The 13,219-nt window shown below is 27.5% G+C and overlaps 1 protein-coding gene across 7 annotated transcripts in view; it reads left to right on the top strand.

The window, feature by feature from the left end:
* LOC111675775 (complexin) overlaps positions 1-13,219 on the top strand; it is a 251,169-nt gene that overhangs the window by 87,836 nt on the left and 150,114 nt on the right. The gene's annotated exons all lie outside the window — the stretch shown is intronic.

Raw genomic sequence — 13,219 nt, 5'->3', positions numbered from 1 at the left:
GGAAACTGGGGTTTTTATTGCTTTTATGCAACAATTTTCTTAACATTATAAACAAAATTATAATTTTCCACTGCTTTCAATTCAATTTTCAAATTTTGGAAATTATTTCTTTTTATGTTAAATACAATTCTATATAATGAAATTAATGTTTTTGAGATTTTTCATCAACTTCAGGAATTCATACGCTGCTGAAGAACTTATTCTAAATACTTAAGAACACTGTTCATAAAAGCCGATTGAAGGGGTAAAGGCGATATTATTTATTCCATGATTTTTTTAAGAAGTACTGCTCTGCTATAAAAATCTTTATTTTAGAAAAATCATTAAAAAATAAATAAAGGACAACAGTTATTACAAACGTATTGAACTTTGTAAAAAATAAATAGTGCTGTTTTCTTAATCAGTTAATTAATGAAAATTATTCGATTTATTCGTTATTTAAAATTTTAAATTGAGTATTTGAAGTACTTTATATAACATTTTATTTATTTTAAAATAACAAAATATCAAAACTAAAACAAGTTTCAAAATTGAAAATTGATATCAAATTCAATTATATATCAGGTTTACTTTTTCAAATGGCAAAGCTCTGTTAAAATCAGCAAATCAACTTTTTATAAATAAACTGTGAACAAAGTTACATTGAAATTAAGGAAAATTTAATTTTGAAATTAATAAATAAAAAAAAAAAACTACATACACATATTTTAACAAAATTGTTAAAATATTACCAAGATTAATTCCCTTCAATACTCTGACCTTCTAAACGCATGTGTCTTTATATCTTGTTATTTTAATAACTTAAAACATTTCTTGTATTGTTTGTTTTGAATCAAAAATGAAATCTGCTTCGTTGTTTAACTCCTTTCATTTTTTGTTTGTTTATTGTTCCAAAAAAATATGTATAAGCTAAATAACGAGAACATTTTGTAAACCCCCGTAATGTGTGTTGGAAAAAAAGAAAAAATTTCTATAAACATATGCTTTCGCATCTATTGTTACAACTTGTGCTCCTGGCACTTGATGTTGATGATGCTGACAACATTCTAGGTCGTAGCCGATTTTTTGTTTCTTTCTTTTATTCTTCTGTTTGTTTGCATTTTTAAAAATGTTTTTCCCCTTTAACTGTGTACTTGTATGAATTTGTATGGGAATTGTGTTGACTTTAAGAATAAAACTGTCAGGCAAGCTTTATTATTCCAAAAACTAAAATATATGTACATACTTGCGTATACATGTGTATATTGTTCCTTAGGGTGGTTCACGTAGTATTAGTTGTTATGTAAGATATAGGCAAAATTGGACATACACTCAAAGCAACAAATCTACTTACATACATAGTTTTATTAATATTTAACTGTAAGAGAAAATTTTATAATAACATTTAAAAACAATAACTAATTTTTAGTTTATATTTTTTTTCTCTTGCCAACCTAATCCTTAAACAAATGTCAACACAATCATATATGTATGCGTGAATATTTGGATAGAAGTAGCAAAACTTTAACAATGATAATGTTTTGACTGTATGATGAGAATGTTTTTTTTTTCTTCTTCTTTTTAACATCATTATCGTTGAAGTAGGAATGATTATCAAGTTCTTACTTAAATATTACTCGTATTTGCATGATATCATGCATGAAGAAAAACTGAACAAAAAAATAATAAGTTACTAGAATATTATATGCAAGTTGAAGTACAATTAATATTTTACGTTTTATTTCGTTGATTTTTAATGTAAATATTTGTACAAATTCTAAATTTCGTAAAAATATATATATATGAATATAAATATGGGTAGTAATATGTATGTAGTGCACGTTTTTATGTATTTGTTTTATTTTTTATTATACATATTTACCTAAAAACATGTAAACTATAGTTTGGAGGAAATAAATGTAGTTAAATGGTTTACACGCATTCAAATTATTTTGAATAATTTAAGATTTTTGATATATAATTAATGAAATCCAGTAAAATAACGTACTTTAAATCAAAATGCCAAACGTATGTATATAAAATTTTCTTAAATTTTAATTTGACTTGGAATAAGATTATAAATTAAGAGCAAAAAAAATATTTTGGGCAAATATTTACTAACACTCAAAAGACTTTTTCAAAAAGGATAACTACTACCAAGAGCATTTAGTGCATTACGATTCAATAATGCAACATTGATTTGTTTTTGTATTAATTATATAAATTTTTTCACACACCCAATATACATGGACTTCTTTATAATTATACTAAATGTACCAGTATCACTAACCTATTCTTCTAAATTTTTGCATTAATTAGATCTCGTTTGATCCTGGATGCCACAGAAAGTGCTATGAAAATGTCCGTAATTCACTTGTAAAAATAAATTTTGGATTAAATATATAATATATGAAATAATCAAATTCAATCATTACATTTTGTAAAGCCTCCATTACTACTTAAAAAAATCAAAAAAAGTTTAAAATTTAACATAAAGCTTTTACTATAAAAAATCACACTTTAAAACTAATGTAGGGGTTAAAACACTTACTGATTTTATTGTATCTGTACAAAAAACATTATTTATAACGCTGCCCAACAATTTACATAAACGTTTTTAGCTGAAATCCCTTTTCATTGTTTAAAGTGAAAAAACAGGCATGTTTCGTTTTGCATTCAAAACTAACCAAACATCAACAAGAGTTTGATTGCCTTTCCTTTTTCATTGAAAAGAAAGAAACAAAAAAAAAAACAAATTACTCCGGTTAAAGGTTTAAATACAGGAAATGAGTAGCCAAAGTTTACACAAGTTAAAACAAAAAAATATATATAAATTTCATTGTTTAAAGCAAACAGACTTTTAGTATTTTTCATATTCATCAACAAAATGGTCATTGGTGTGTTATGGTAACAGAGAACAGCTGGAAAAAGTATTTTAACCAGACACGTTAAAGTTGATGAGTTAACAGTTTATTACTTTGTTTGTTTATTTGTTTATTTGTTTATCTTTTGTTGGCTTATGGTACTGTTTACTTTTAAATGAAAACTATTTTAGTTCTTGGGAAATTGGCATATTTGGCAAGTTTGAAGTGTGAAGTACTTATCATGGACAATGGCTAGGAAATGTGAATGTGTAAAGTTTTATTATTTTCAACATCTATGTAAAATACCTTATTTATGCCATATTGATTTTTATAGACCTAATATTCTTGTGAAACAGTTCAAAACACACAAAAACAATTAAAAATTCACTTATAAACACTGCCATAAATATATTTGACGTAGACGTAAATTTCTCTACAAAAATTTATAAGGATATTCAGATATTTACCCATACCCCAATATGAGGCTTTTGTAAAAATTCACTTTTTTAGATAAGAATAATGAAAAATATTAATGAATTAAGGAAAATACATAATTATTAAAATACCCTACACCATGAGTATATTAAAATAAACTTTTTTTTGACCTTAATTCCAAAATTTATTGCTGAAAAACAAATTTTCTAAATGAGGCTTTATATAGGAGTATAGGACAAACATGGTTAGAGTATAGTGTAGTATTTAGGGCATACAAATAATTCACACTTTATTATTTATTTAATTTCAAACTATTTATATTTAAATGAAATTTTAACATGCGTAGTTTTCCAATGTTTGCTGGGGAAAATACACATCAAACACTCGAAATTCATGTCGTATTCTGTTAACACATATATATGTGTGTTTCAGAATTAAGTCATGCAATGTGTATGCACTTGTCTGTATTGTTTTTTCCACTTTTCTACTTGCATGTTAAAATCATGCAACGGATATGTCAAATGGTTGACACATACTCGAGAATACAAGTATGTTCAAATATTGTACAAAGCAGGTAAATAATATATATTAAAAGAGAGAAAGCTTGTCGAAAGGTTAAAATAAAGTTTAATAGTAGAAAACATTTAAAATATAAAACAAAAAATGTGAAATGCGAAAAAGCAGACACCCAGGTATTTAAAAATAAAATGAACCTTAAGCTTAATATAAAACGACATTGTAATTTTGATACGAAAATATATATCACTTTGTTATTTGGAGTAAATTTTGAAAGCTTTAAAGCATTCACCACACATAAATAGTGTCGGTTTGAAATTTTCAAAAAAAATCCATAAATGTTATATCCTTAATGTGCATATGTACATAAGTCCAATTTTTTATGTATTTACGATATGTAGCATTTTCTGTTACTAAAAAATATCAAATATTTTGTCAGATAAATTGTACAATATAATATACAACTTTATGTTTTAAAACTGAGCAAATGTATATGAAATACATGAAAAGAAATATAAAAATATATAAAATAATATTCATTATGTGCAATAAAATTTTATCTTAAACAGACAGAAATAAAATTTGTTACTTGAATTGTTTTCACAAAACCCTTATGACAAAGACAACAAAATAATATAAATCAACAAATATTTACTAACCATAAAATGTTGAGCAAAATGCAGAAAATAAAATCAAGTTTTTCTTAAGTATAGAAACATACTGCATAATAAAGTTTTATAGTTTTGTGTAAATCTTAGAAAAACATTTCAAATTAGTGACATAAAAAATATTTTTTATCTAATCGAAAAGTAAACTTTACAATAAATAAGCTAAAGAAGTTCAAATAATTGGGACTGCAAAATTTAGATGGATCAATATTAAAATGATTTCGAAAAATTTTAAAAATCATATAAACAGCAGTGTTGCCAACATTGGTCAAGCAAAACGCGCGCAAAAAAATTAAAAAGGGGTAAAAAAGCGTAATTTTCTAACTGAAAATGGGTAAAAAAGCACTAACGTTTTTTCAGTCAAATATTGTTTATTTTAATAAAAATTGCACATTATTTCGCTCATTTCCAAAATTCGTTTTTTAGAACATTGGGCTGCAAAACAAAACATGCGTCATACTAAAGTCTTTCACCGGTGTGAGTTAGATTTTTAGTAACGTAAGAACTAAAACTAATGTTTGACGAATATTAGATAAATAAGATGAGAATTTTAAAAATAGTAAAATGTCATTAAACATTCAAACTGACAGGCACACTACCAACTGGCCAACCGATGTACCCACACCCAAATTGTAAAATTTTACAAAACTTATGAAATATATATTTTTTTTTGCAAAATCTATATATATTATTTTTAAGTTTTTTGAGTTCTGGAAAAATTGTTAATTTCACTGATAGTGAATAACATAACTTATTTTAAAGTATTTTAAATATTTTGTTTTTTTTTTTTTGTTTTTGAAGAATATTTGCTTTTGTACATTTTGTACATAGATTTTGTTTTGTTGGTCAGTTATAGACCAATCATCATAAAATTCGGCATAAAGAATTATAATAAAAAATAATGAAGTAATCATGGAGGCTTTTTATATGAGGGATAAATTCAATTGTGTAAAAAAATTATATAAAACTTATTTTTTGTCAATTTTCATCGCTGTACTCATTTTTTAAGGGGACCTTAATAGGGGGTAGGGTACGTTACCGATAATCCGAATTAAATTCGGTAGGAAGATTACATTTGTATAAAGTAGTTTATTTCGAATTCTTCGCTAAACACGTATTTTTAAGTCAGTAATGAGCGTTAAAATCAATTTTTTAAGTGACCATATGTGGGGTAGGGTCAATTATGGACCGATTGCCGTAAATTTTGCTAGAGAGATTTTGGCTTATATAAAACATATTTATGTCGAATATTTTTAAGTCGGTAATGAGTATTAATGTCATTTGGTAGATAGAAATTTTGATGCATATAAAAATTTGTGGAAAAATTTAACTCGTTTGCTCTTTACGTTCTAACCCTATCGTGCTTTCAACAGACAGACGGACGGACAGATGAACAGACGGATGGACATGGTTAGATCGCCTTAGAATTTAATAAGGACCCAAAATATATACGACCAATGTGTTACAAACGGAGTGACAAAATCAATATACTCCACTCATCTTGGGTATATGTTGGGTATAAAAAGCACTAAATGCACTGTCATAAAATTAGAAAGCACCACTTTAGTGCCTTTTTGAAGAAAGGCACCATGAGCAAAATTTTCCGCGTTTGGCACACCAAAAAGCACCGCAAATAGTGCTAAAAGCACTAAGTTGGCAACACTGATAAACAGTCCGCCTTTATGAAAATAAATTTAGCGCTCATAAATGATTTTATAATAATGATTTGAACAGCATTAACCACAATTGATGCATTTAAATGATTTTATTTTAAATAAATTATCGAACGTTTCGTTTAATAAAGAAAAGTAAAAGTCATTATAACAATTGTATTTTTTAAATAAGTTGTGTGATTTTTTTATAAATATTTTATAAGAACTTTAAAAATATATGCCAATTTTGCGCGTGATTACTCCAATTTTAATTGATAACTTAAACTTTAAAACGTTCTTCTTTAAAGTACATAAATTATATATACGTTTTCATGGTAGTACAGAAATAATTGACAAACCTTAAAAATCATTTAAATTAAATGTAATATTTTCTCATATTTCATTGTTTCTGTTACATATGGTATTAAGCAACTTTTACATTTAGGGTACATATTACTCGATATATGCACATATATCCCTATATATGTATTTACTTGAGTATTTTTAAGTTTTATACTATAATACAATTCTTCGCATGTAATTTGTTTTTTTTTTTGTGTTTTATATGTTAGTATGAAAGAATACCTACCACAACCTTCGTACAGTTAAAAGTTCAATGTGATATCAACCAAAAATGTAATATTTTATACAATCTACCTGTACACTGCTTCATATGTTTACGCACAAATGTATGTGAATACATAAATATGTAAACGATTTTGTTGTTTTATTGATGTTTTTGAGTTATTTATGACAATATATAAAATACCATATGGAGCATATGTTTGTGTATTGAATATTTATGTATGTATTATATCCATAATATACAAAATTTTATAAAAAGAACAAAATTTTGATTGCAAAATTTTTCCATAGTTTTTTTTTTCTTCGACGGAGTCAGCAATATTTACATTTTACAAGAAAAAAAGTTTAACTAAAGAGTTACAAAAAATTTAGCTGAAATTTGATTACTAAAAAAATAAGAGCAAACAATTTTTGTACTAAACTTAATTAATACTTATAATTAATTTTAAAAGTTATTAATGATTTCACAAAAAATGCGTATGAGTTATAAACATTTTAAATAGAAATAATCATTACTCATACGTACAGTTATAGAAAATATTGGTATAAGAACCGAATTATTTATCTAAGTATATTCCCAGCAGTTCGACGGGACAGTCCCGAACTGACCACTTAACCTACCACTTGTGGTGGCCCCTAGCCACCTGACTACCCAGGTGACCGACCACTTCAACATGGCCTTGTCCTACGAGGAAGTCAATCGTCACTCTACACCCTACGGTAAAGAGACGATTGCCTCCGCTCTCGCTTACAAAGGAGACACTAAAGTGACGACTGTCTTCATTCTCGATTACAAAGAGTTGATTTGTGACGAAAGACCAAAAACATGCGAATTGGAGTCAGCCAGCTGGTATAATATTAATGGAATTAAAATTTAAAAGTTTCAAGTGTCTACTCTCCGGAATACTATGGGACAATAATGTGACGATTGGTTCAAAAGTTATAAATTTGAAATAACCAGATGGTGGCATATTAGTAGAAAGTAATAATCATTTCTCCAAAAGATGGGTAAAATAACTACTTTGGAAGTAAAACAAAAAAAACAACTTTTAAGAGTATAATCTCTAGGTTACTTGAGGACAGAGGGGACACTAAAGTGACAACTGCCTTCATTCTCGATTAGAAAGGGTACATTCGTGACGAATGACCCAAAACATACGAATTACGACCATCCAGGTAGGTAACTATTGGAAATTACTGTCTTTTTCGTATGCATTGATTCTTTGTTGCACTGCTGGGTTAATATAACACAATCTAGCCATGTGGTAAATTTAAATTTTAAATGTTTTGCTACTTTTTTTTTTTGGAAAAAGAACATTATACTTTTAATACGTGTTATGTGATATTAAAAATAAGCAGTATTGGCCCATTATTTCATTTAGTTCTCATATTAGCGCCCGTTTGAATGTAGTTAAAGCAGAAATTCGGCAAAATTAATAAAATGACAATAGTAAACAAAAAAGTTTTTAGGAATGAATTATTATTTCATACTTGATATGAATTATTATCTAAAAGGTGATGATTTTCTCATTGTTCCACTATATTTTTTTATTTTACTTATAACATTATAAGCTATGTTTAGTGAAATAAATTTTTTGAGTTAAAGTTGACTTAATTAACCGTAAAGAATAAGAAATCCTTTAAAATTCGTATTCGTGTGAAGGATTTATGTATCTTATTTTGTAGGATAGTTTCATATTCAAAATTCGAATTTTTGTTTCGAAATTTAATGAAATACCCACTTTTAGTTTTGCTGTGAATTCATAATTTCAAAGTCACCCAAACAAATTCTCCACCCCACATAATTTACAATGGTATATTTAAGTTAAAATTATCCGGAAGCTAATACCGATGTAATCGTTGGAATTATATCATTAATTAATATATAAGTATATCAGATTCTTTACATTTGATGATCAGAAAAACACCATTAAATAGTGGTATTTAACCATAAATCGTACTCCCACAAATTTTCACATACTATTTGACTCCAATAGGGTTGTTACAGAAGCAAACAAAAAAAAAATTACACTATACAACATTTTTAATGCTATAGTATTAATAGATTGATATATAAAAGGATAGGGGGGATTGTTTAAAATAAAAACAGCCTATATACACACACCCCATTCCCATGTCTGCCAAAAAAGTATAAAACGAATAACTAAATAATACAAAACATAAATATAAATAAATAAAAAAAATACAACACATGTTGGCGCTGCAATTTTACAATATGAAACAACGTTCACTGCATACCGACTTTGTGTATGCCATGGCACAGTATATTCTACACAAAATTCGAGTGTTTGTTGGAATTTTTGTAAAATGGGGGTAAAAAATTTAACATTAGGAATAACATAAACAAATACAACACAGTATTGGTAATAATAGTTGATACATGTCAAAAATGTATGAATGAAACTAAAACATGTTAAAATTACGTGTTTAGACTACAAATTATACTTTATTTTAGTCATTCTGCGTAGCATTTTAAATATTGCAGTGTATGTATGTATGTATGTATGTATGTATGTATGTATGTATGTATGTATGTATGTATGTATGTATATTTGCTGTAAATAAAACACATGTATACAAGGCATGTTTATATTTATTGATTTACTATTTTTATACCCACTATCAAAAAAAAATTGTTGGTATATTGTGTTTTTACTCTATTTAAGATACATGGAATACAGTGGCAAAAGTATTTTATATACGTATTTGCTCTTGGCCCTTATTAAATTTTTAGACGATTTAGTTAGGTCCGTTCATATGTATATAATAATGCCTAAACGAAAATATTCTTAATTAATAATGTCTCTTTGCTGTCAGAAAAAAATAGCAAAATAGAAATTAAAGTACATAATTTTTATTTTCAAAAAATAAAGTCGCAAATGATGATGTAGCAAAACACTCAACAAAATGTTAATTTTACAGAAGAGCAAAGCAATAGTTTAAGTACTTTGAACTTTAGATACTCCAGATCCCACGGTGGCGTCAAGAGATGAGCAATAACATTGCAAAAATTGAAACACAACAACTATATTGAAATATAAATATAACGACTTTTGTTGTTAAGCCAGCAGGAATCAAAATATAATATACAAAATGCTTTTTTTTCTCTTTCAAAAAGCGACATTTTGTCTAGACATTTGGCGCCAATCTGAAATGTGTGTTAGTCTGTAAGTATTAATCTTTAAACCCACACATACACTAACATTTGTGTATCTTCTAATGTTTTAGTTTATTTCTACCATATCGAAGAAAATACAAATAGAATAATAAACCCAAATACACAAATATTTTCAAGTGGGAGTTATACTAGGTTAAGCGTTGCTATAAGGCACACCCAATCCAGCAACTTATAACAAATTCGAACCCATAATATTTGTTAAAGAACATTTTGGGGATGACTTTTCTTTCCTCAATGGTTTCCCACATTTGTATACACTTGTGCTAAAAGACGGAAATTCTAAACATGCAAAAATCAAATCAAAAACATAAAACCAAACCAAACGAACCTCAAGAACCAGAACAAATATAAAAAAGTTAAAAACAAAAGCAACAAAAACTTTTCTTATTTAAAGGACAGACGTACGAGTATAAATAAACAGATATTTGTTTAAGCGTAAAAAAGGAACAAATTTTTAGATTAAATTCTGTACACACAAACAGTTATGACGTATGTTACAAAGTATTATAAGTTTAGTATTTTATACAAAATAGTATAAATATATAACTATATATTTAAAAATATCCTATAAATTTTGTACAAAACTTTCAATAAATTTTCTATTTATTTATATGAAAGTTTTTGTACATTTATGCATTTGTCATGTGAGAATTATAAGTATGTATGGTAACTCCTAAAATATATCGACGTCGATTTAACTAAATCTGCCTGTTTTTGTGATATTGTTTTCAGAAAAACAAAGCATCAAAAGATTAGGATTAATTAATAATTTTTAAACACACCATCAAAATTGATGGAGAGTATATTGATTTTGTCATTCAGTTAGTAACACATAGAAATACTGATCATAGACCCATAAATGTATATAAATTGTAAGAAGATCAAGCCATGTTTGTCTGTCTATCCATCCGTTAGCCCGTTCGTCTATCTGTTGAAAGCACGATAGAGTCCGAATGGAAAAGCTAGAATTTTAAACACATAAATTCTATAGGTATGGTTAGTTTTGAAAATGGGCAATATTGATCCACGTTTTCGTATAGCATACCTATACAAATGGCCCCCCAAAAAACCGTTTTAGCAGTCAAACCTGTGTTAAAAATGAAATGAAGCCATGAAATCCAACATTAATAAATCTTGTATGATCAAAAAGCTATCTACCAAATTTTATGTGCACAATAGACCCTACCTCTCATATATGGTCCCCTCCAAAAAATGACTTTAGCGCGCATTACTGGCTTAAAAATACGAGTTAAGAGCTGAATTTTGATATAAGTAAGTTTCTTATGGCCAAAAATCTATCTATTTGGTGAGGATCGGTCCATAATTAACCCTTATATATGGGGTATAAGGCCCCCTCAGAAAATTACTATAACGCTCACTATTAGCTTCAAAATACGAGTATAGCGCTGAAATTTAACACAAGTAAGTTTCTTATGGAACATAGCCTTTTAGCCTTGACATTTTATTTCCGGTTTCTAAATTGACTAAATCCAAAAAGTTTTTCCAATATTTGCTTTGTGAAGTATGATGTCATTTAAATGTCCTTATTATAGTGCCGAAAGTCACAATACGCTTATACATAAGTACATGAAAGTTGATTTTTCAACTTTGGCCACAAATCCTTGAATTTACACCATCAATTTGTAATATATATTTTTTTTGTGATATCTCTTCTATCAGTAAGAAAGTAGTAGAATTTGGATATATATGTAGAAAATTTGCTATATATGTAAAAAGGTGTACACCGCACTTCGTCGAAAGCGGCCAGAGTCATGTTCTCGGCGTTTTTGTTAATTTTTTTTAAATTAATCCAATACATAAAAATAAAAGTTCATTAATTTTAGGTCGACATTTAAGCTCAATTACTCAGCAAATTTAAAGTTACGTATTTATATGACTACTACTATTAAGCTTAATTATAGCGAAATCGTGTAAAATAAGTGATATGTATAAGTATTTGAAATGTAATCTTTGAAATTTATTTAAAAAAACATTCTCATGTCGCCACATATCTGTAATTAATATTCATACATATCTGTTTATTTCATACTCGACAAAAATTAACATCCACATGACAACAGTGTATAAACCTCTAATGAAAAATTATCATTTTTGCAAACAACTATTTCTAGACGCTCCCACAGAAGCTTAGATATTCTGTTGTTTATTTTATATATATGTATGTACGTATATTTCGTTTCATCATTGACAGCCCACCCGGCTAACTAGGACTGGCGACAGTACTTCAAAAGGCAACTCTTCAAAAACACAGTTTTACCAGTAAACAATAGCACCAAGCTCAAAAACAAGCAAAAATAAGAGACAAATTTTTAACAAAGCCCCACAAATGTTGTCCAAAATTGTTCCCCAATGTATTGAACCATAAACAGGAAACACACACAAACAAATATTGAAACATTAAACTACAAGAATTTAAATAGGCACAAAATGATGAGAAGAAAAAAAGGAAGAAAAACAATACAAACACTATGGCAAACAAATAGGCAAACAAACAGTCACATAGTCATACATTTATATAGAAAAATACGGTAGCAAATATTGAACATACACATTTTAGGCCCATATAAACATGGCTAAGGAGGAAAAGACCTACATAAACACTCTCCAACTTAGTAAATTTTAGTACTCTGTTGGTAAAAATAGAGTCATACAGTGGGCAATAAATATTGTAAAATCTAAATATATGTAAAATAGCCCAATATCATAAGAATAATATGTTGTCTTCTGCAAAACAGATAACACGTTTTAAAAGTATAGACGTTTAAAATTGATAACCTGATATCTCCTGCAGTAGAATGTCCCGGGAACCACTTTTTATAGGAATAGCTTTTAATCGATTCTTATTAATATACTGAACACGATAAAATAAAAATATATATTTTTTTGAGAAGGACCTCAGTACCCTACTTGTTGCTTGTTTTTGCTACAAAAATATGCCAAAAGGTTGCTAGATGAAACTAAGTTAACAGATCGTAGACCAAATTCTGGGAAATACTTTTTAATATTATTTTTTAATTATTTAAATAACCACTGTGTCTTTGTTTCCTTATGAAACAAATCAAAGGAAAAAGCAAGAGAGGGTTGCTATTTATTTGTTTATATCGCCTGCTTTTAATACCGCATGTCTACCACTCTCTGGCCAAAATCCACATACAAAGACACACATTTTAAATGACACCATGAATGGTACTCAAACAAAGAAAGTTTTCTTCTTCCTTTTCACTCTCCTGCCATTCTTGTTTGTTGTATTTACTTCTATGATTAGCATGCTTTAAAAAAATTTGGTTTTAGGAAATACAA

This window comes from Lucilia cuprina, chromosome 4 (assembly GCF_022045245.1).
Source record: "Lucilia cuprina isolate Lc7/37 chromosome 4, ASM2204524v1, whole genome shotgun sequence".
NCBI lineage: Eukaryota > Metazoa > Arthropoda > Insecta > Diptera > Calliphoridae > Lucilia > Lucilia cuprina.
This window is presented reverse-complemented; position numbering and strand designations above follow the sequence as displayed.